Source organism: Eriocheir sinensis, chromosome 22 (genome assembly GCF_024679095.1).
Source record: "Eriocheir sinensis breed Jianghai 21 chromosome 22, ASM2467909v1, whole genome shotgun sequence".
NCBI classification, from domain to species: domain Eukaryota; kingdom Metazoa; phylum Arthropoda; class Malacostraca; order Decapoda; family Varunidae; genus Eriocheir; species Eriocheir sinensis.
This window is the reverse complement of record NC_066530.1, coordinates 451453-471452: the sequence shown is the minus strand read 5'-3', so window position 1 is coordinate 471452 and position 20000 is coordinate 451453. Positions and strand designations below refer to the sequence as shown.

At 41.9% G+C, this 20000-nt stretch overlaps 1 long non-coding RNA gene across 4 annotated transcripts in view; it reads left to right on the top strand.

Moving 5' to 3' along the window:
- The window catches only part of LOC127001877 (uncharacterized), a 71782-nt gene that overhangs the window by 34148 nt on the left and 17634 nt on the right, over positions 1 to 20000 (top strand). For all 4 annotated transcript variants that reach the window (XR_007755492.1, XR_007755493.1, XR_007755490.1 and 1 more), the window contains exon 2: positions 10825 to 10899. This is a non-coding gene — a long non-coding RNA (uncharacterized LOC127001877). The remainder of the gene's footprint in view (positions 1 to 10824; positions 10900 to 20000) is intronic.

Sequence of the window (20000 nt, the reverse complement as noted above, 5' to 3'; positions counted from 1 at the left end):
AAACTGGGGGAAAAAAAGAAGAGAATGTCAGCATAGAAGTTTTAAAAGAACTAAAGATGGAAGAAAGGGAAGAGGATAAGGAGATAGGAGAGAGGAAGAAGAGGTTGAAAAAGTAAGCCATAGAAAGAAAACAAAATAGCAAACTGAAGAAAAAAGGACATACGTATGCAATGATATAGAGACATAGAAGGTATAAAAGAAATAAAGGAAGAAGAAAAGGAAGAAAGTACGAAGAGGTGAAGGAGGAAGAGGTTGAAAAAGCAAGTCATAGAAAGAAGTGAAAGAAAAAGAAAACTATAGAAAAGAAAACAAATGGAAGAGTATAGACACATCGAGGTTATAAAAGAACTAAAGTAGGAAGACAGGGAAAGAGATGAGGTGACGTGAAGAAAGAGGAAGAGGTTTAAAAGCGTCATATAGAAAGAAAAAATAGAAAACTGAAGGAAAGAGAACATATGCAAAAATAGATACATAGAAATTATAAAAGAACTGAAGTAGGAAGAAAAGGAAAGGAGATAATGAGACGAGAAGGAGGGAGAGGTTGAAAGAAGCCAATCATTGAAAGAAGTGAAAGAAGAATGAAGGAAAGAGGACATATGCAAAAGTATAGACACAGAAATTACATAAAAAAAAAAACACTAACGTAGGAAGAAGGGAAGGAGATATAGAGACGTAAAGGAGAAGGAAGAGATTGAAAAAGCAAGACAGAAAGAAAATAATACAAAAAAACAGAAAATAGGACAGATGCAAAAATATAGACACAGAAATTATATAAAAAAAACACTAACGTAGGAAGAAGGGAAGGAGATATAGAGACGTAAAGGAGAAGGAAGAGATTGAAAAAGCAAGACAGAAAGAAAATAATACAAAAAAACAGAAAATAGGACTGATGCATGAATAGACACACATAGAATCATAAAAGAAATGACGTATTACAAGCTCTCCCTTCCGCAGCCGTTCCCTTGACATCACTTCCAACACCATTAGTCTGTACATACGCGCTTCCATGAATCACTTTTCCGGGTTAATGGCCACGTCCAGCATGTTAATTTTCTCCTGTCAGTAAAAGCATAGCGTGAATATGACGGGAAAACAAATAATGGGAGGTGGAGTATATACGTGGAATTCAGGGAAGGCGGGAAGGAGTTTTAGGAGTTTGTGATGGATTTTGAGTTTGGTAATAATGACTGACGGCTATTAGTGAGGGTGAGGGTAGTGGAAGAATCATCACCGCCATCATCACCATTACCTCCACCACCACTATCATCACCACCACCACCAACAACAACAATATACAAGACGGTCAGTTCTGAAATGGATACAAAAATCGACGAATACAAGACAACCATCACCACCACCATCAACAACAACAACAACAACAACAACAATACGCAAGACGGTCAGTTCTAACATGGATACAAAAACAAAAATCGACGAATACAAGACAACCACCACCACCACCAACAACAACAACAACAACAACACTAGCATGCACAGGTCTCATTACGACATTAATGATGAACCAGTGAAGAGAACATCGATCCGGGTCTCTCTCTCTCTCGGATGGCCACACCTTAAACTTCCCACACTTTGTTATTGTCAGAGTCAGACCTCCTCTCTCTCCCTCCCTCTCTCCCTCCCACTCTCCCTTTCCCTCCTTCGTTCTCTTAAATCTTCGCTCACTCCCTTCAGACATCGCTCAGGGCATAGGGGAGGCTCATGGGTGTAAAGTCGAACGTAAGAATATGGAAAAAGGACGAAAGGTGTGAAAACGTCGTCTGTCCTGGTGTAATGTAGCAGTAAATTCAATGATTAATGTGTCTTTTTGATGTCTGGTTCCGTTTTCTTTCTGTGCTAATGCTTTGGGTGATGGCCGACTCGCTTATTTCGTTTTTGTTATTTATTTGTTTATTTATTTGATAGGTTGATGATTTTGGGATTTGTAGTCATGTAATTTATTTGTATTGTTGAATGTTTTTTACTACTACTACTACTACTACTACTTCTATCTACCACTGCAACTATTTCTATTCTTCTTATTTTCTTCCTCCACTTTCCTTTTCATCACTATCTATCATCCTTCCTCTATCTGCTACCCTCCTTCCCTTCTCCCTCTTCTTTCCTCCTCCTCTTAGTGCTTTTAAGAGGAGGAGAAAGAGGACGAAGATAGAAAGAGAAGGGAAAGGAGGAACAGCAGGAGGAGGAGGAAAAGAGAGCTGGAAAAGGAGAAGGAAGAAGAGGAGGAAAATAAGCAAAACAAGAATGATGATAATGAGGCTGATGATGATGTCTTTTTTTTTTCACATAAACAAAATTTCTTCCCTCACACTTTCCTTCCTTATCTTTTTCCTTCCTTCTTCCTTTCTTATTCTTCCTTTTCTTCTTCCTTCCCTCCTCCTCCTTTATTTCCTCTCTTCCTTCTTCCTTTCTTACTCTTACTCTTCCCCTTTCTTCTCTCCTCCTCCTTTATTTCCTTTCTTCCTTCGTTCCTCTTCCTTTTCCCTTTTCTTCTCTCCTTCTATATTTCCTTCCCTCCTTCCCCCCCTTCCTCCCTTCCTCATTCATTGCTTCCTTCTCCCTTTTTCCCCTCCTATCCTTCTTCCTTTACTAAATTCTCCTCCCTCCTCTTCCCCCCCTTTCCTCCCTTTCTCATTTATTGCTCCCTTCTCTTTTTCCTTCCTATCCTTCTTTCTTACAAAATTCACCTCCTTCTTGCCCCCTCATTACACTCAAGGCTCCCACAAGATCCACTGCCGACCACACTCACGGCACCGCACGGGAAGATGAAGGGTGAAAGGCGCCTCGGGAGGGGGATTAAGGCGCCTTCCTGGGAGCTTTACACAGGTCACTGGAGGATCAAAACCGCCACAGCTTAATCGTGTGGGAGCTGAAGGAGATATTGGAGGCGGGGCAGGAAGACGGCAGCGTAAGACATTAGAAGGAGAAGGAGAACAGAAAAACAGGGCCAAGAACGGTGAACAGGAGGAGGACAATGAAGACAGGAAGACAGGAACGTAAGACAGTAGAAGGACGGGAAAACAGAACTAAGACAGAAGAATGAGAAGACAGAAATACCAAATAACGGCAGAACAGGAAGACATGATGAAGACAGGAAGACAGGGACGTAAGACAGCAGAAGGGAGACGGGAAAACAGGAGAACTAAGAGAGGCTAGACAGAGGAATAGGAAAACAGAAACACCAAAAAAACGGAAGACAAAACAGGACAGGATTTGAAGACGATAGAAGGAAGACAGGAGGACAGGAGGACTAAGAGAGGGTAGAAAGAGAAATAGGAAAACGTAAATGCCAAATAACCCAAGACAAGTAAGACAGGAAGACAATGGAAGGAAGACAATAGAAGGAAGACAGGAGGACTAAGAAAGGGTAGACAGAGGAATATTTAAACAGAAATACCAAATAACGCAAGAAAAGTAAGACAGGAAAACAGGATATGAAGACAAGAAGATCAAGGAAGAAGGGAGCAATGAATGAGAAAGAGAGGAAAAGGGGGAAGGAAGGAAATATAGGAGGAGGGAAGAAAGGAAGAAGGAAGGAAGATGTGGGGAAGAAATTTTGTGATGCAGAAAGATAGCATGTGAAGACAGAAACGAGATACGGGAAGGAGGAAGACAGGAACATCAAGACACGCTACACAGAAGACAGGATATGAAGACAAACATCAAGGACGCTAGACAAGGAAACAAAGGAAAACAAGACAGAGGAAGACAAAGACAGAGATGACAAAGATACACAAGATAAAGAACTTGATGGAAGACAGAGATAAGAAGAAAACAAAGGAAGAGAACAGATGGTATAATGAAAGACATGAAGACGATGATGAAGTGGAGGAGAAGACAAAGGAAGACAGAGAAAGGACTTAATGGATGGCAGGAAACAAGACAGATGATTAAAGGAGGAAAACAAAGAGAAATGAGAAGTGAATAATTAGAAGACAAAGAAAACAAAGATGATGAAGACAAGACGAAGAACAAGACAGATATAGATAGAAGCTTGAAAACACAGATGAAGAAAACTTAGACGGATTTTGCAGAGATGAAAGAGAAGGATTAGACGAAGAAGAAAACGAGGAAAGGAAAAAGGATGGAAGACAAGAATATGGAAAAGAAGAAAAATAGAGAAAAGGAAGAAAAATAAGAAAGGAATAAAGAAGAAAGGAAGGAAGGAAATGAAGTTAAAGAAAGGTTGAAAGAAAGATAAAAAGAATAAGCAGAAGGCAATTAGGAGATTAACAAAAAAAAAACGGAAAAAAACCGAGAAAGGAAAGAAAATATAAAAAGTGCGAAGACAAAGAGAGAGAGAGAGAGAGAGAGAGAGAGAGAGAGAGAGAGAGAGAAGTAAACAAAAGACAGAGGAAGAACGTAAAGAAAAAAAAAAAAAAAAGATTCAGCCTAAACAACACCAAGATATATATAAAAAAAGGGAAAGAAAAGAAAAGAAAAAAAAAATAACATACGGTGATCCTTTCTTTCTCTTTCTTTCTCTCTTTCTTTCTTTCTTTCTTTCTTTCTTTCTCTATCTGTTTAACATCAACAAATTCCTGAATAAACGTGATTTAACAGCGAGAGAGAGAGAGAGAGAGAGAGAGAGAGAGAGAGAGAATGCGGCTAATTTTTTCCTCCATCCCGACTTCCTTCCATTCGAATAATTGTGAATGAGAGAGAGAGAGAGAGAGAGAGAGAGAGAGAGAGAGAGAGAGAGAGATAAGTAGAAATAGATAAATACAGAAAAATATGAACAGAGAAAAAAAATTATAATAGGAGAAAAAGAAAAAGAAAGGAGAGAGAGAGAGAGAGAGAGAGAGAGAGAGAGAGAGAGAGAGTATAAAATAAATAAATAGATAAAGATAAGAGAGAAATTTGGAGTGAGAGAGAGAGAGAGAGAGAGAGAGAAACATTGTCATCCCACCCGAAAAATTTCCAATATGGCTCAAAATTCCACGTTAAAAAGGACCAATTCTCGCCCTTATGGATTTCGTGGGCATTAAATTTCGCGTCGCCCCAAATGACGGGAATTTAGTGGACCGTGTTTGCTAACGAGAGGCGAGTCAGGTATATATCGCACCTGTTTTTTGCCTACCTTAATTAATGAGAGGATAATCAGGTGTGTGTGTGTGTGTGTGTGTGTGTGTGTGTGTGTGTGTGTGTGTGTATCGGTTTCTGTCGTTTTCTTTTATGCGTAGGTTCTCATCCGCGCTCTCTCTCTCTCTCTCTCCCAAAGTAATATAAAAGACAGTGACAGGACGAATTTCTTTAGGCTCAGAGAGAGACTTAGGCCTCTCGATCAATGTTCTTTCAGAGAGAGAAAAAGTTTCTTGTTCACTTGTTTGATCCCTCTCTCTCTCTCTCAGCGATTACCTTCAGGTCGTCTCTTTCCTCTCCTTAACCTCTAACCTCCTCCTCCTCCTCCTCCTCCTCCTCCTCCTCCTCTTTCTCCTCCTCCTCCTCCTCTCGCTCAGGCAATGACCTCTGCTCTCTCCCCCAGAGCAGAGAGAGAGAGAGAGAGAGAGAGAGAGAGAGAGAGAGAGACTTGAAAGCTCTTGAATTTACTTTTTTAGCTTCAGTAATTTTGTTTTTGCTTTTATTGTTTTGTTTTCCTCCTCCTCCTCCTCCTCCTCCTCTTCCTCCTCCTCCTCTTCTTCCTCATCCTCCTCATCCTCCTTCTCCTCTCAAGTTCATGCTTTAAAACTTTAGTATGCGAAGTGTGTGGGTCTCTCTCTCTCTCTCTCTCTCTCTCTCTCATCATTATTGTATCATTTTCTCTCTTACTCCGAATTTTCTGTCTTTACTTATCTTTATACTTTTCTATTTATCTTTACTTATCTCTCTCTCTCTCTCTCTCTCTCCATTGTAATGTAAAAGTTCTCAACTGAAGGAAAATTGTCGAGTTTTTTTTTTTTTTTTTTTTTCTTTGTTTAATGATGATTAATGGAAGGAAAGTTTAGAGAAGGAAGAAGGAAAGAAAGGAGGTATGGGAAAGAATATTGAATGATTTTTCTTTTTTTAATTGTTCGTTGTTGATTATATTTGTTCCTCCTTTTTTCTTTCTTTTGTCTTTGCAAAATATACACAAAAAAATAAACAGAAAAGAAATACAAGTCTGATACCTGTAAATATTCTCTCTCTCTCTCTCTCTCTCAACAGGATGACAAGGTATATTTTCTTTCTTCTTTCTTTATTTTGCAAGTTAAACACAGATGAGAGCGACATGAGAGAGAACTGTGGACTCACTCTAAAGTCCCCACCTCTTCCTCCTCCTCCTCCTCCTCTTCCTCCTCCTCCTCCTCCTCCTCCTCCTCCTCATCCTCCTGCTCCTCCTCCTCCTCCTCCTCCTCCTCCTCCTCCTCCTCCTCCTCCTCCTCCTTCAGAATTTTACAGTCATCAGAGAGAGAGAGAGAGAGAAATTAGAAGAGAGAGAGAGAGAGAGAGAGAGACTTCTCCGCAAGGCCCCAGCACACCTTTTTTTTTTTTTTTCTTTTTTCCACCCAGGTGACGGGACGAGCTGATTGAGCCAGGTGTTACGCGCCCCTATGACTTGCAGGTCTCTCTCTCTCATTGTTCTTTTTCATTTATTTCTTTGTTTCAATTCTCTCTCTCTCTCTCTTTCTTTCTTCTTTCTTCTCTCTTTCTTTCTCTCTCTCTCTCTCTCTGGTTCATATGAGAGAGAGAGAGCATTAAATATATTGAGTAATGATCTCACAAAAGTTTAACTCAATCCATTAATGTCTTTTCTTCTTCTATCTTTTTTTTTTTTCGTTTTCTCTTCTTTTTTCATCTGCTTTTTCTTCCTATTTTTTTCATCTTATCCTCTTCTTCTCTTTCTTCTTCATTTTCTTCATCTTTTTTCTTCTCTATTTTTTTTGCTTCTATTTTATTTTTTTCTTCATCTTTTCCTTCTTCACCATATTCTTCTCTTTCTTCTTCTTCGTCTTCGTCTTCTTCTTCTTCTTCTTCTTCTTCTTCTTCTTCTTCCTAGTCTATCATCAGAATATATGTGTAGAGAAAATAATGAGAGAAAGAGAAAGAGAGTAAAAACAGTCATGCAAATATTTACTCACACACACACACACACACACACACACACACACACACACACACGCACACACGACGCATTGCTGTTGAGGAAATACACAACGTCTTAAGCCAGCAATGCGGAGAGAGAGAGAGAGAGAGAGAGAGAGAGAGAGAGAGAGAGAGAGAGAGAGAGAAAGCAGTAGCTTTGGGCATGATAACAATTTTAATATTTTTTCTTTTTTTTCTTTTTTGTATTTTATTTACTTATTATTATTATTATTATTATTATTATTATTATTATTATTATTATTATTATTATTATTATTATTGTTGTTGTTGTTGTTCCATCTATTCATTATTATACATTATTATACATTCATTCTCATATTTCTTCCTCTTATTCTTCTTCCCCTTTAATTATCCTCCTCCTCCTCCTCTTCTTCTTTCTCCTCCTCCTCCTCCTCCTCCTCCTCTTTCGTTCCTTAATTCTTCCCTAACCTTTCCTCTTTCAACTATTCCTCCTCCTCTTCCTCCTCCTCCTCCTCTTTCGTTCCTTAATGCCTCCCTAACCTTGCCTCCTCCGACTCCTCTTTCTACTATTACTCCTCCTCCTCCTCCTCCTCCTCCTCCTCCTCCCAAGATGATTAATGGTCTTCCGTATTTGCTATGGCTATTTTCCTTCCCTCCTCCCCCTTTCCTCCTCCTCCTCCTCCTCCTCCTCCTCCACCTCCACCTTCTCTTCCTTGTTTTCTCCCACACGCTGTTCTTGAAAGGAAAGGAGAGAGAGAGAGAGAGAGAACATGAAGATAAAGAGAGCAACTTTTAAAATTTGTAAGAGAGAGAGAGAGAGATTTGAACCTGAATAAGATATACTTGGGAGGAAAGATAAAATTAGGGAGAAGGAGAAGGAGGAGGAGGAGAGGAAGAAGAAAAGAAAAGAAGAGGAAGGAGGAGGAGGACAAGAGGAGGGACAAAGAGAAAATCAAAGAGGAAGATAAAGAAGAGGAGAGAATACTCTCTCTCTCTTCCTTTCCCTTCTCATGCCCTTCCTTTCTTCCTGTCCTTCCTTCATCCTTTTCTCTCTCTCTCTCAGTCATTAATAGTCTCATAAACTTTCATCTCTTTAATCTTCCTCATTAAATCGCTGAACTTTTAATGATCTTGCTGCATAATTGACTTCATTACCAATTTTTTTCTGATTCCGGACTCATTTTACCCTCTTTTCCTGACTCTGTATTATTTTCCTGTTTTTTCTTTTCCGTTTCCACCTCGTGTCATTTTCTTATCTTTTTGCCATTATTTTTTTTTTCTGATTCTGGACTCAGTTTTGCCTTTTTTTTTCCCAAAATTTCATCTTGTTTTCCCGTTTTTTTCCCTTTTTTTCCCTTTTCCTCTTCCAGTTCGTATCATTTTCCCAATATTTTTTGCCATTACTATTTTTTTTCTCATTCTGGACTCATTTTTGCCTCTTTCCCGTCTTTCATCTTATTTTCCCGTTTTTTCCTGTTTTTCCCGTTTTTTTCCTTTTCCTTTTCCATCTCGCATCATTTTCTTATATTTTTACCATAACTATTTTTTTCTCATTCTGGACTTTTTTTCTTTTTTCCCGACTTTCATCTTATTTTCTTCCCATGTTTTCCAACTGTTCTCATTTTCTGATCAATTTCCTTTATTTTCCTTGTTGCTATTTTTTCAACTTATCATTTTCTCATTTTCATCTTTTTCCCGTTTTTTTCCTCGTTTCCATTTTTTAGTCTTCTCTATTCTTCTTCGTTTCCTTATATTTGCTTTCTCTAGAGGGCAAAGGGTGCGAGGAGACTTGATCGAAGCTTATAAATTGGTAAAGGGCTTCAATATGGGCAATATTAACCCGTCTGCTACGATTGGAACGACTTTAGCTCTCACTGGTAGCCTGATAACATACAGTCTTTCTCTGCCTCTGTGGTGGAGAGTGGAGTGTTTCCCATGTGGTATTGGTATGCTGGATATCCCCTCCCAAGGCGCAGGACTTTACATTTTTCTTCATTGAATTGTAGCAGACACTTTTTGATCCATTCCTGTAGCTTGGTGAGGTCTTCTGGTAGGAAATTCGCAGTCAAGAGAGAGAGAGAGAGTTAGAAAAATTATGTAAAGCTCTGACATTGACATAGTGTGTGTGTGTGTGTGTGTGTGTGCAGAGACCAAAACACTAACTTTTTATGACCGCATCTGGCTCTCTCTCTCTCTCTCTCTCTCTCTCTCTCATTCCCCCTTCCACTTCCTTTCCATGCCTTCCCTTCCTCCCTTCCCTTCCCCTCCTTCCTTCCTTCCCCTCCCTCCTTTTCCTCCCTCCTCTTTGCTCCTCCCTTCCTTCCCTTTCCTTCCTTGGTCGTTCAAGGTCGTTCGTTAAAGCAGACGACTAAACGACTCCCTTCCTCCTTTCCTTCCCTCTTCCTCCTCCTCCCTCCTCCTCCTCCTCCCCTTCCCCTCGTCCCCTTTCCATCCCCTCGTTGTTTAAAGAGTTCTTGACTCGCCTAAATTGGTTATGTGGTTGTATTTCCCCTCCCCCCTTCTCAACCCTTCCTCTCTTCTTCCCCTTCTTTAACCGTTCCCCTATTCCCCTTCTTCTCTTTCATCATATTTTCTTTTTCTCATTTACCTTCCTCTTCCTCTCTTTTTTCCGAGTCCCCCTCATCCTCCTTTTTTTCTCATTATCTTCCCTTATCCTTTCATTCTTTTCTTTCCTTTTCCTTTCCTCCTTCTTTCTCTTTCTTTCCCCTCCCTCCTTTTCTTCCCTTCGTCTCCCTTAAATATAAATTCAGCTTTCTTTTCCTTCCCTTCCACTCCCTCCCCTCCCCTCCCTTTTCCCTTCCCACCCTAGTCCCTTCCCCTTCCCGTTCCTTCTATTTTCTTCTCTCCTCTTCCTGTTTCTTTCCTCCGCCTCTCCTTTTCCTGTACTCCTCTTCCTGTTCTCTCTTATGCACTTCTTTTCTCCCACTTTTCTTATACATCTAATTTTTTACCTTCCCACTTATTCTGTGTGTGTGTGTGTGTGTGTGTGTGTGTGTGTGTGTGTATGTGTATGTGTGTGTGTGAGTGTGAGGTAACTTACTGCGCCATCTTTCGGAGTTCTTGCAAAACCGACGAAGACAAAGGGAGAAAGAAAATGGATCGCTCTCCTTATTTTCACGGGGTAACTCTTTTAAGACGGACGAGGCGGAGAGACTTAGTAAGCTGTGCGCCCCTCGTCAGTCTTTCTAGGGGTAACTTATGGGAAAGGTTTATAAAGTCCAGAATCCTTCCAAATACTGACTTATGACACAAACCGACTAGACACAAAGAAGAAGAATTACAGGCTCGCACGCACGCACACAAAAACACCCACACACACACACACAGAGGAAAGAGAAGGAGGAGAAATATAAAAAGAATAAGTAAAATAAAGGTAGGAGAAAAATAAATAAAATAAATGGAAGAGTAAAAGGAAAACTTGAAAAGAGGAGAAAGTAGAGGAAAAAGTAGGATGAAGAGGAGAAAAGGGAGAAACAAAAATAAGAAACGGAAAAAAGAAAGAAGGAAGGAAAAGAAGATGTAAAATATAAAAGACGAAGAGGAAGACTTTTAAAATTAACTAGATAAAAAAAAGTAACAAAAAAGACAGTTATAAAGACAAGACAAACATATTTAGACCTGACAAAACGACTACTACTACTACTACTACTACTTCTACTACTACTACTACTACTACTACTACTACTGCTTTATGTGTCTCCGGTTGACCTGGTTTTATATCTTCCTTTATTTTCTTTCCAGACTCTCATCTCGGCGCCAAGAGGATGTTGGAGGATGCTGAGATGGCGGGCGAGAACAGAAAGAGAGGAAGAGACGGTAAGAAGAGGGATGTTTAGAGTGTATTGAAGACTGACTGACTGACTGGGTGACGGTATGAAGGGAGATGTTTAGATTGTATGAAGGCTGACTGGTTTGCTGAATGACTGGATGGAAAACTCACTGAACGATTGAGTTGCTGACTGACTGATCTGCTGCCTGAATGGTTGACTTGCTAACTTCCTGACTGACTGACTGGTGTACTCACTGGCTGAATGGTTGGTTAACTGAACGGTTAACTGACTGAATTCCTGACTTATCAAATGAAATAATGAATGAATTGCTGTTTGGCTGATTAGATGACTGACTGACTGGCTAACTAACTAACTGACTGACTGCTTGACTAATTGACTGATTTACTGACTAACTGACTGACTCTCCTCCTTCCCCCTCTCTCTTCCCTCCTTCTCCTCCTCTCTCTCCCCTTTCCTCCCTCCCTTTTCCCTTCTCCCTTCCTTCAGAGACGAGATAATTAAAGGGCCAACGACGGGAAGGAGGCAGGAAGCGAGAGGGAAGGAGAGAAAAGGCAAGGCACTCATATTCTCAAACATTTCAGCGGCCAAGCACACACTTATATAAGGCCTTCGTAGGAGTTGTGGGCATTTCCAGGGGTAGTTCCATGACCCAGGTGTTAGTTTGACCTTTCTTCTGTACCGTGAACGAAGAAGAACACTCACTAGTACCCGAGTGATCTGGCTTTCGGTCTTTAAGAATAGTTGATGCTAGAGGCGGAAGGGTCTGATACCGCCCAGCGCTGTTCCCTCGGTCTGCAGGTCGCTACCAGATTAGCTCTGACTCTGCACACGCAAACCCACTCACGCAAGACCATTCGTTTGCGTGCGTTGTGTGTAGCGTGAAGATGAGGCTACTGGGAAAGGGTCATATTGGTTTATTTTGTTTACTATTTAACTGCTGTAGAAAAAGAGGAAAAGGAAAAAAAGAAAGTACTGATATTGTTTCACGCATACGCAAAATCCTCACGCAAGACCCCTCGTTTGCGTGGATTGGGTGTAGGTTGTAGTGGATGAGGCTATTGAGAAAGGTCTATTGGTGTATTTCGTATATTCGTTAGTTTTAGAAGAAGGGGAACAATGAGAAAAAGATTACCTTGTTTCTCATACACACAGAACTCCTTTTTTGCGTGCGTTGTGTGTAGCGTTAAGTGTACAGGCTATTAGGAAAGGTCTATTGGTGTATTTCGTATATTCGTTAGTTTTAGAAGAATGGGAACAATGAGAAAAAGATTACCTTGTTTCTCACACACACAGAATTCCCTTTTTTGCGTGCGTTGTGTGTAGCGTGGAGTGAACTAGGCTATTGTATTTGTATATTTAGTTTACTTCTTTGATTTTAGTACAAGAAGGATGGTGAGCAAAAAGAATGTACTATTAGTATTGTTTCTCGTACACGCAAAACCTTCACGAATGACCACTTTTGCGTTGACTAGGCTATTAGGAAAGGTCTATTGGTGTATTTCGTATATTCGTTAGTTTTAGAAGAAGAGGAACAATGAGAAAAAGATTACCTTGTTTCTCACACACAGAATTCCCTTTTTTTGCGTGCGTTGTGTGTAGCGTTAAGTGTACTAGGCTATTGGAAAAGGTCTCTGTTGGTATTATTTAGTTTATTCTTTGATTTTGTACAAGAGTGATGGTGAGCAAAAAGAATGTATTAGTATTGTTTCTCGTACACTCAAAACCTTCACGAATGACCACTTTTGCGTTGACTAGGCTACTGGAAAATCTCTCTGTTGCTTCATTTAGTTTACTCGTTAATTTCAGTATATACGGACTGGGGGAAACAATGTGCATAATATAGCCTATTGTCCACGAACCTTTGGTATATTTAGTATTGGTATATTTAGTTTATTCTTTGATTTTAGTACAAGAGTGATGGGGAGCAAAAAGAATGTGTTAGTATACTTTCTCATACACGCAAAACCTTCACGAATGACCACTTTTGCGTTGACTAGGCTATTGGAAGATGTCTGTTGGTTCATTTAGTTTACTCCTTAATTTTAGTAGATACGGACCGGGGGAAAACAGAATGTGCATAATATATTTTCCAGTGATGGGAAGCAAAAAGAATGTATTAGTATTGTTTCTCGTACACTCAAAACCTTAACGAATTACCACTTTTGCGTTGACTAGGCTACTGGAAAATCTCTCTGTTGCTTCATTTATTTTACTCGTTAATTTCAGTATATACGGAGTACGGACTGGGGGAAACAATGTGCATAATATAGCCTATTGTCCACGAACCTTTGGTATATTTAGTATTGGTATATTTAGTTTATTCTTTGATTTTAGTACAAGAGTGATGGGGAACAAAAAGAATGTATTAGTATTGTTTCTCGTACACGCAAAACCTTCACGAATGACCACTTTTGCGTTGACTAGGCTATTGGAAAATGTGTTGGTTCATTTAGTTTACTCCTTAATTTTAGTAGATACGGACCGGCGGAAAACAGAATGTGCATAATGTATTGTCCACGAACCTTCCCAAAACTATAACCTTTCGTTTCCTCCCCTTCCCGTTTCCTCCCCTTCCCGTTTCCTCCCTTTCCCGTTCTTCCTCCTTTCTTCTACTTTCCCTTATCCTCTCAGCCTCGTAACCGTTGCCAGATTGTCGTACTCAGAGCATAGTATTTACCGGTTTCTGACGCCTAACTATTGCCTAGAAACATCAGGATCTAACTCTTTTAACGATAACTATAAAAGAGTTTCGTTAGTGGAGCCCAGAAGACAGTTTTGGGGGTAGGAAGTCGTGATATATAAGCGGCTGAGTACGACAATCTGGCAACGTTGTTATAGCCTCTTTCCTATCTTCTTAACCCTTCCTCTCAGCATTACTCAGTCTTGTAACCTTTCGTATTCTGTAGCCTCTTTCCTCTTTCCCCTTCTTTTCTCCTCTTTCCCCTTCTTTCCTATCCTCTTAACCCTTCTTCACAGCCTTACTCAACGTCCTAACCTCCCCCAACCTATCGCCAACCTACCAGTATTACCAAAACTCACCCTTCACCATTTACCGAGCTCTTTCTAACCTCACAGCCCGGGTCCATATTTTGAGACCCTCTAGGCTCTCACAACATTATTTCCAAAGGTCACAATGAACTTACGTCGGGTTCTCATAAGTGTATATCTCGTTCCCAAAAACTACCCTTGGAAATACACACACACCACTACGAAGGCTTTATCGAGTGAGGGTGTGGGTGTGTGTATCGTTCAAGGTATAGAAGCCTTGCCAAACTATCAACAGGCCCAAAAAACTACTCTTGGAAATACACACAAACCCCTACGAAGGCTTTATCGAGTGAGGGTGTGGGTGTGTGTATCGTTCAAGGTATAGAAGCCTTGCCAAACTATCAACAGGCCCAAAAACTACCCTTGGAAATACACACAAACCCCTACGAAGGCTTTATCGAGGAGGGTGGGGTGTATCGTCCAAGGTAGAAGCCTGCCACACTATATCAACAGGCCTTAAACTACTCCACAAACAACACTTCATATTTTTTTATCGAGGAGGGTGCGTGTGAGCCCTGAAATGCATGAAAATGTATGATCCAGTCTTGTCCAGCCTCTCAATTTTACCGAACGTCACCCTTCACCCTTTACCGAGCTCGTTCTAACCTCACGTCCACACTGCCGGGTCAGCCTATAACACAGGGTTCACGGGGCAGCCTCAGAGCCGCCCCGCCGCCACCCTCCGGCCACCGCTATCACAGCCACTTCCCCGCGAAACTCAATTTAACGCCGCCCTTCACGCCGTAAAATCGGGTGACGCGAGCCAAGTTTAGAACATGACTAAAAGTATTGGAAAACGGCCCCCCTGGCGGAACTGGCGGCCCTGGACAAAGTTCGAATCCCATACCCTGAAAAAAATAACAATATAGTTGAGCTAAAAAAAAAAACGTAGTCGGGTTGAAAAAAAACATATATAGAGGGTTGTATTGATGAAGGATATTGGGTTAGACTTGTAAAGGAACAGAAGTACATAAAAAAAAGAGAAATCATTAACGAGAAGGAAGTGTTTTGGGGTTTACACTGACTTAGGCGTTGCGTCAGTGTTCATCCCTGTCACGTCGCCTTGAGGAAAAACAAAGAAAAGGACAAGAAAATAAATAGGAGTGAACTTATAACCAAATTTACGGGAAACAGTTTAATTCTTCCTTCCTTTCATTCCTTCTTCCTCCTCCTCTTCCTCCTTCTCCTTCCTCCTCTTCCTCTTCCTTCTTCCTCCTTTCCTCCCTTGACCAGCTCTTCCTCCTTCTTCTCTCTCTCTCTCCTCTCTCTCTCTCTCTCTCTCTCTCTCTCTCTCTCTCTCTCTCTCTCTCTCTCTCTCTCTCTCTCTCTCTCTTATCGTAACTTATTCATTTTTCTCAAGTTTTAAATTCTTTCTGTTTCTTATAATTTTCCTCCTCCTCCTCCTCCTCCTCCTCCTCCTCCTCCTCCTCCTCCTCCTCTACCTCTCTATCATTATCATCAATCATCGTGAGAAGAAAGTCTTACCTCCATTAGCAAGAGAGAGAGAGAGAGAGAGAGAGAGAGAGAAAGGGGAAATGTGGAAATATCGGCATTAAATGAGCAATATATTTTAGGGGATTATGTAAAGCTGTATTTCTCCTCCTCCTCCTCCTCCTCCTCCTCCTCCTCCCTTTACTGTGTCGGCCTCCTCTTTTTTCCTTTCTTCCCTTCCATCCCTCTTGCTTTCCTTCCAGTCCTCCTCCTCCTCTTCCTCCACCCCCTCCTCGTCCTCCTCCTCTTCCTCTTCCTTTTTTTTTACTGTGTCGCCCTCTCTTTTTTCCTCTTTTTCCTTCCATCCCTCTTGCTTTCCATCCAGTCTTCCTCCTCCTCCTTTAGCTGTCTCGACCTCTTCCTTTTTCCATTCCTCTTGCTTTCTTTACTTTCAGAACTCACCCCTTTCTCCTCCTCCTCCTCCTCCTCCTCCTCCTCCTCCCCTCTTTTTTCGTTCCCTTCCTTCCGCCCCCCTCTCACCCCTTCTTCCCTCCCCTCCTCTTCCTCCTCCTCCTCCCCCTCCTCCCTATTTACCCTCCCTGCTATCGATTGTCAACTGTCTGTCGGCGTGATTAATTTGTGATCCGTCCTCGGTGACACAAATTCAGGAAAAAGTGAAGCTTCCGGGGCACAAAAGGCCGGGCCATTAACAAGATGAATGTTTGGACCGCCCGACGACCGCCGCCACCACCACCACCACCACCACCACCACGACCTTTAACGTGACCACCTCCACCACTACCATCACCATTACCACGACTACCACAACCATTAACTTCACCACAACCACCACCACCACGACGACCACCACGACCATTAATTTGACCACCACTACCACTACCATCACCACCACCACTACCACCACCACTACCACTACCACCACCACCACTACCATCACCACCAAAACCACCACCACTACCACCACCCACCGCCAACATCACACCCTTCACCACGACTACACTTCACCACCATCACCACCACCACCACCTTTACCATCACCATCACCACCACCACCACCACTACCACGACTACCACAACTTCACCACCACTGCCACCATCACCACCACCACAACTACCACGACCATTAACTTGACTACCACCACCACTACCATCACCACCACCACCACTACCACCACCACCACTACCATCACCACTACCACGACTACCACAACTTCACCACCACTACCACCATCACCACCACCACAACTACCACGACCATTAACTTGACTACCACCACCACTACCATCACCATCACCACCACTACCACCACCACCACTACCATCACCATCATTACCACCACCACCGCTACCACTACCACGACTACCACGACCATTAACTTGACCACCACCACCATTACCATCACCACCACCACCACCACTACCACCACCACCACTATCATCACCACTACCACAACTTCACCACCACTACCACCACCACGACCATTAACGACCATCACCACCACCACTACCACTACCTCTACTTTGGCCACCACCACCACCTATTTCGACTACCATCACCACCACCACCACCACTACCACTACCTCTACTTTGACCACCACCACCACCACCACGATCATCACCACCACCACTAACAACAACAACTTCACCACTACCTTTAACACCACCACCTACCACCACCAACACTACCACCATCACCACCACCAACACCACCACCATCACCAACAATCATCACCACCACCACCACCACCACCACCATCACCAACAATCATCACCACCACCACCACCACCACCACCATCACCAACAATCATCACCACCACCACCACCACCACCACCATCACCAACAATCATCACCACCACCACCACTACCACCATCACCACAATCACCACCACCACCACCACATATCGACGTCTTTCTCTTCTTTTATCTTCTACGTCTCCTCTTCTTTCTCATCCTTTCCTACCGCCTTCATTTCTATTACAGCTAACTTCTTCTACTTCATCTTCTTCACTATCTTCTTTTTATTGTTATTCTTATTCGTATGCTCCTCCTCCTCCTCCTCCTCCTCCTCCTCTTATTCATCCTCTAATGACTCTAATCCTTTCTTAGCTCCATAATTTCCTTCACAAAGTTTTTTTTCTCATTATTTTATTATTATTATTATTATTATTATTATTATCATCATTATTATTTTACATCTTCGTCTTCTTTCTCCACCTTCACTACTTCGACCTCCTCCTTTTCTTCTTCCTCTTCTTCTTCCTCTTCTTCTTCTTCCTCCTCTTCTATTATGGAAGAGAGGGAAGGAGGGAAAGAGGGGAGAAAGAAAGAAGGGACAGTTAGGCCTATATGTGGTTCTCTCTCTCTCTCTCTCTCTCTCTCTCTCTCTCTCTCTCTCTCTCTCTCTCTCTCTCTCTCTCTCTCTCTCTCTCGTAAATTTTTAAACAACATTTTTTGCTATTGAATTTTGTGAAGTAGAGTGAAAGGGCGGAGGAGGAGGAGGAGGAAGAAGAAGAGGAAAGGAGGAGGAGGAAGAAGAAGAAGAAATAAAAGTTGTATATGGAGATAGATGGTGCTGGCAGGGAACTAGAGGAGAAGTAAAGAAAGAGGAGGAGGAGGAGGAGGAAGCAAGCACCACCTCCATCCAATCTTCTTCAGAAATTGTGACCGAATTGAAGTGACAATCAGGGAGGAGGAGGAGGAGGAGGAAAGGGAGGGGGAAGAGGAGGAACGCAAAGGAAGAACAAACAACAACAGACCTGCTGGTCCTTACGAGGCTGTTTGTGACAAGCTACACTAACTATCTAATCAAAGGTGGAAGATGAAGGACAGCAAAGGTGAAGGCTCCTCGCCACCCCCCCCCATCCCTCCAGCCAAAGCTGGCAGGAAAGGAAAAAGAACCATGCAGCATGGAAATTACGTAGGAAAGAGGAAAGAACTACCATTACTGCTACCATTAACCGGGCGATAAAAGCGGACAAGGACACCAGTATTCGAAAGAACTTAACGTTATTACGACAATGAGTAATATCTAAGTTGCTGGTTGGATTCAAAACACTTGTCAAATCTATTCTTAAAAGCCGTAACTGTTGTACTATCAACGACATCACAGGGAAGAGAGTTCCAAGCATTAACAACTCGATTGAAGAAAAAGTGTTTGGCTTCGTGCGACGAGAATCTTTTACCACTTATCTTCAAATTGTGATTTCTTCTTGTTCTATTTGATCGATCAATTGTAATCTTCCGCATTAATATCACTGAATCCTTTAAACATTTTAAACACTTCTATTAGATCGCCTCGCATTCTTCGTTTTGTTAGGCTGAATAAATTTACTTCTTTAAGCTACTTCTTTACTCCTTTAAGGAGGAGGAGGGGGAGGAGGAGGAGGAGGAGGAAAAGTAGCAGCAGTAGTCTTTTTCACTCTACCCCTCCCCTTTTCTCTCTCTCTCTCTCTCTCTCTCTCTCTCTCTCTCTCTCTCTCTCTCTCTCTCCTTTCGCTCCCCTTCTCTTCCTCTTCATCACTCTTCATTTATCATCCTTTTTGCCTCCTCCTCCTCCTCCTCTTCCGCACCCTACACTTTCTTTACAATTTTGCTTCCATCAGAGTCCCGTTAGAGAGAGAGAGAGAGAGAGAGAGAGAATCAGCATGTCTGTGCGTAGGTATATGTGTGTGTGTGTGCAGAAAGATAGTAAAATAGGATGATAGTAATATGTACTTCTCTCTCTCTCTCTCTCTCTCTCTCTCTCTCTCTCTCTCTCCCTGACCAGCCACGGTCAGTCAATGCTCCTTTCCTGACATTTATTTATAGTGGTTATGATGTGCGGCTGACCCTTCTCCCTTCCTTCCTCCCTCCCTTCCTTCCTTTGCTCCCTTTCCTCCATTTTCTTCCTCCTCCTCCTCCTCCCTCCCGTCCTCCTCGTGTTCCTTTCTTGCTGGGGGGGGGGGGGGGGTATCTGATTCAAGGGCTATTTTTTTTTCTTTTTTTTTTCTTTTCTTCGCCTGATTTCCATTCCTATTTTATTTTTTTTTACACTTTTTCTTTTGGCCTTCATGCATTTTTTTTTTGTCTTATTCCTTCTCTGCTTTATTTTCTTTCTCTTTCTTTCTTCATTCCTTTATTCACCCGTTCTTTGTTCTTCCTCCTATTCCTTCTTTTCTTTTTTCCTCCTTATAATTCTTCCTCATTTCTTCCTCCAATTCCTCCTTTCTTCCATTCTGTCTTCCTTCTATTCCCTATTTTCTTTCTTCCTCCAATTCCTCCTTTCTTCCATTCTGTCTTCCTCCTATTCCTTATATTCTTTCTTCCTCCTTATATTCCTTCCTCATTTCTTTCTTCCTTCAATTCCTTCTTTTCTTCCATTCTGTCTTCCTCCTATTCCTTCCTTTCTTCTTCCCTTCTATCACTCCTTTCCCACAACACCTATACTTTTTATGCGTGAAAGAGGGAAGTGAACTGAAGAAACTAAGGCAAGGGAAGGGAGGTAATGAGGAAAGTGGAGGCTAGGGAGGGATAGAAAGACAAGGGAAGACAAGCCGATAGGTAAGATGTAGGTAGGGCAGCCAGGTAACATCAATAACTCGAAATTAATTAAGGTAAGGGAGGCGTGGAAGGAGAAACAAGTGAT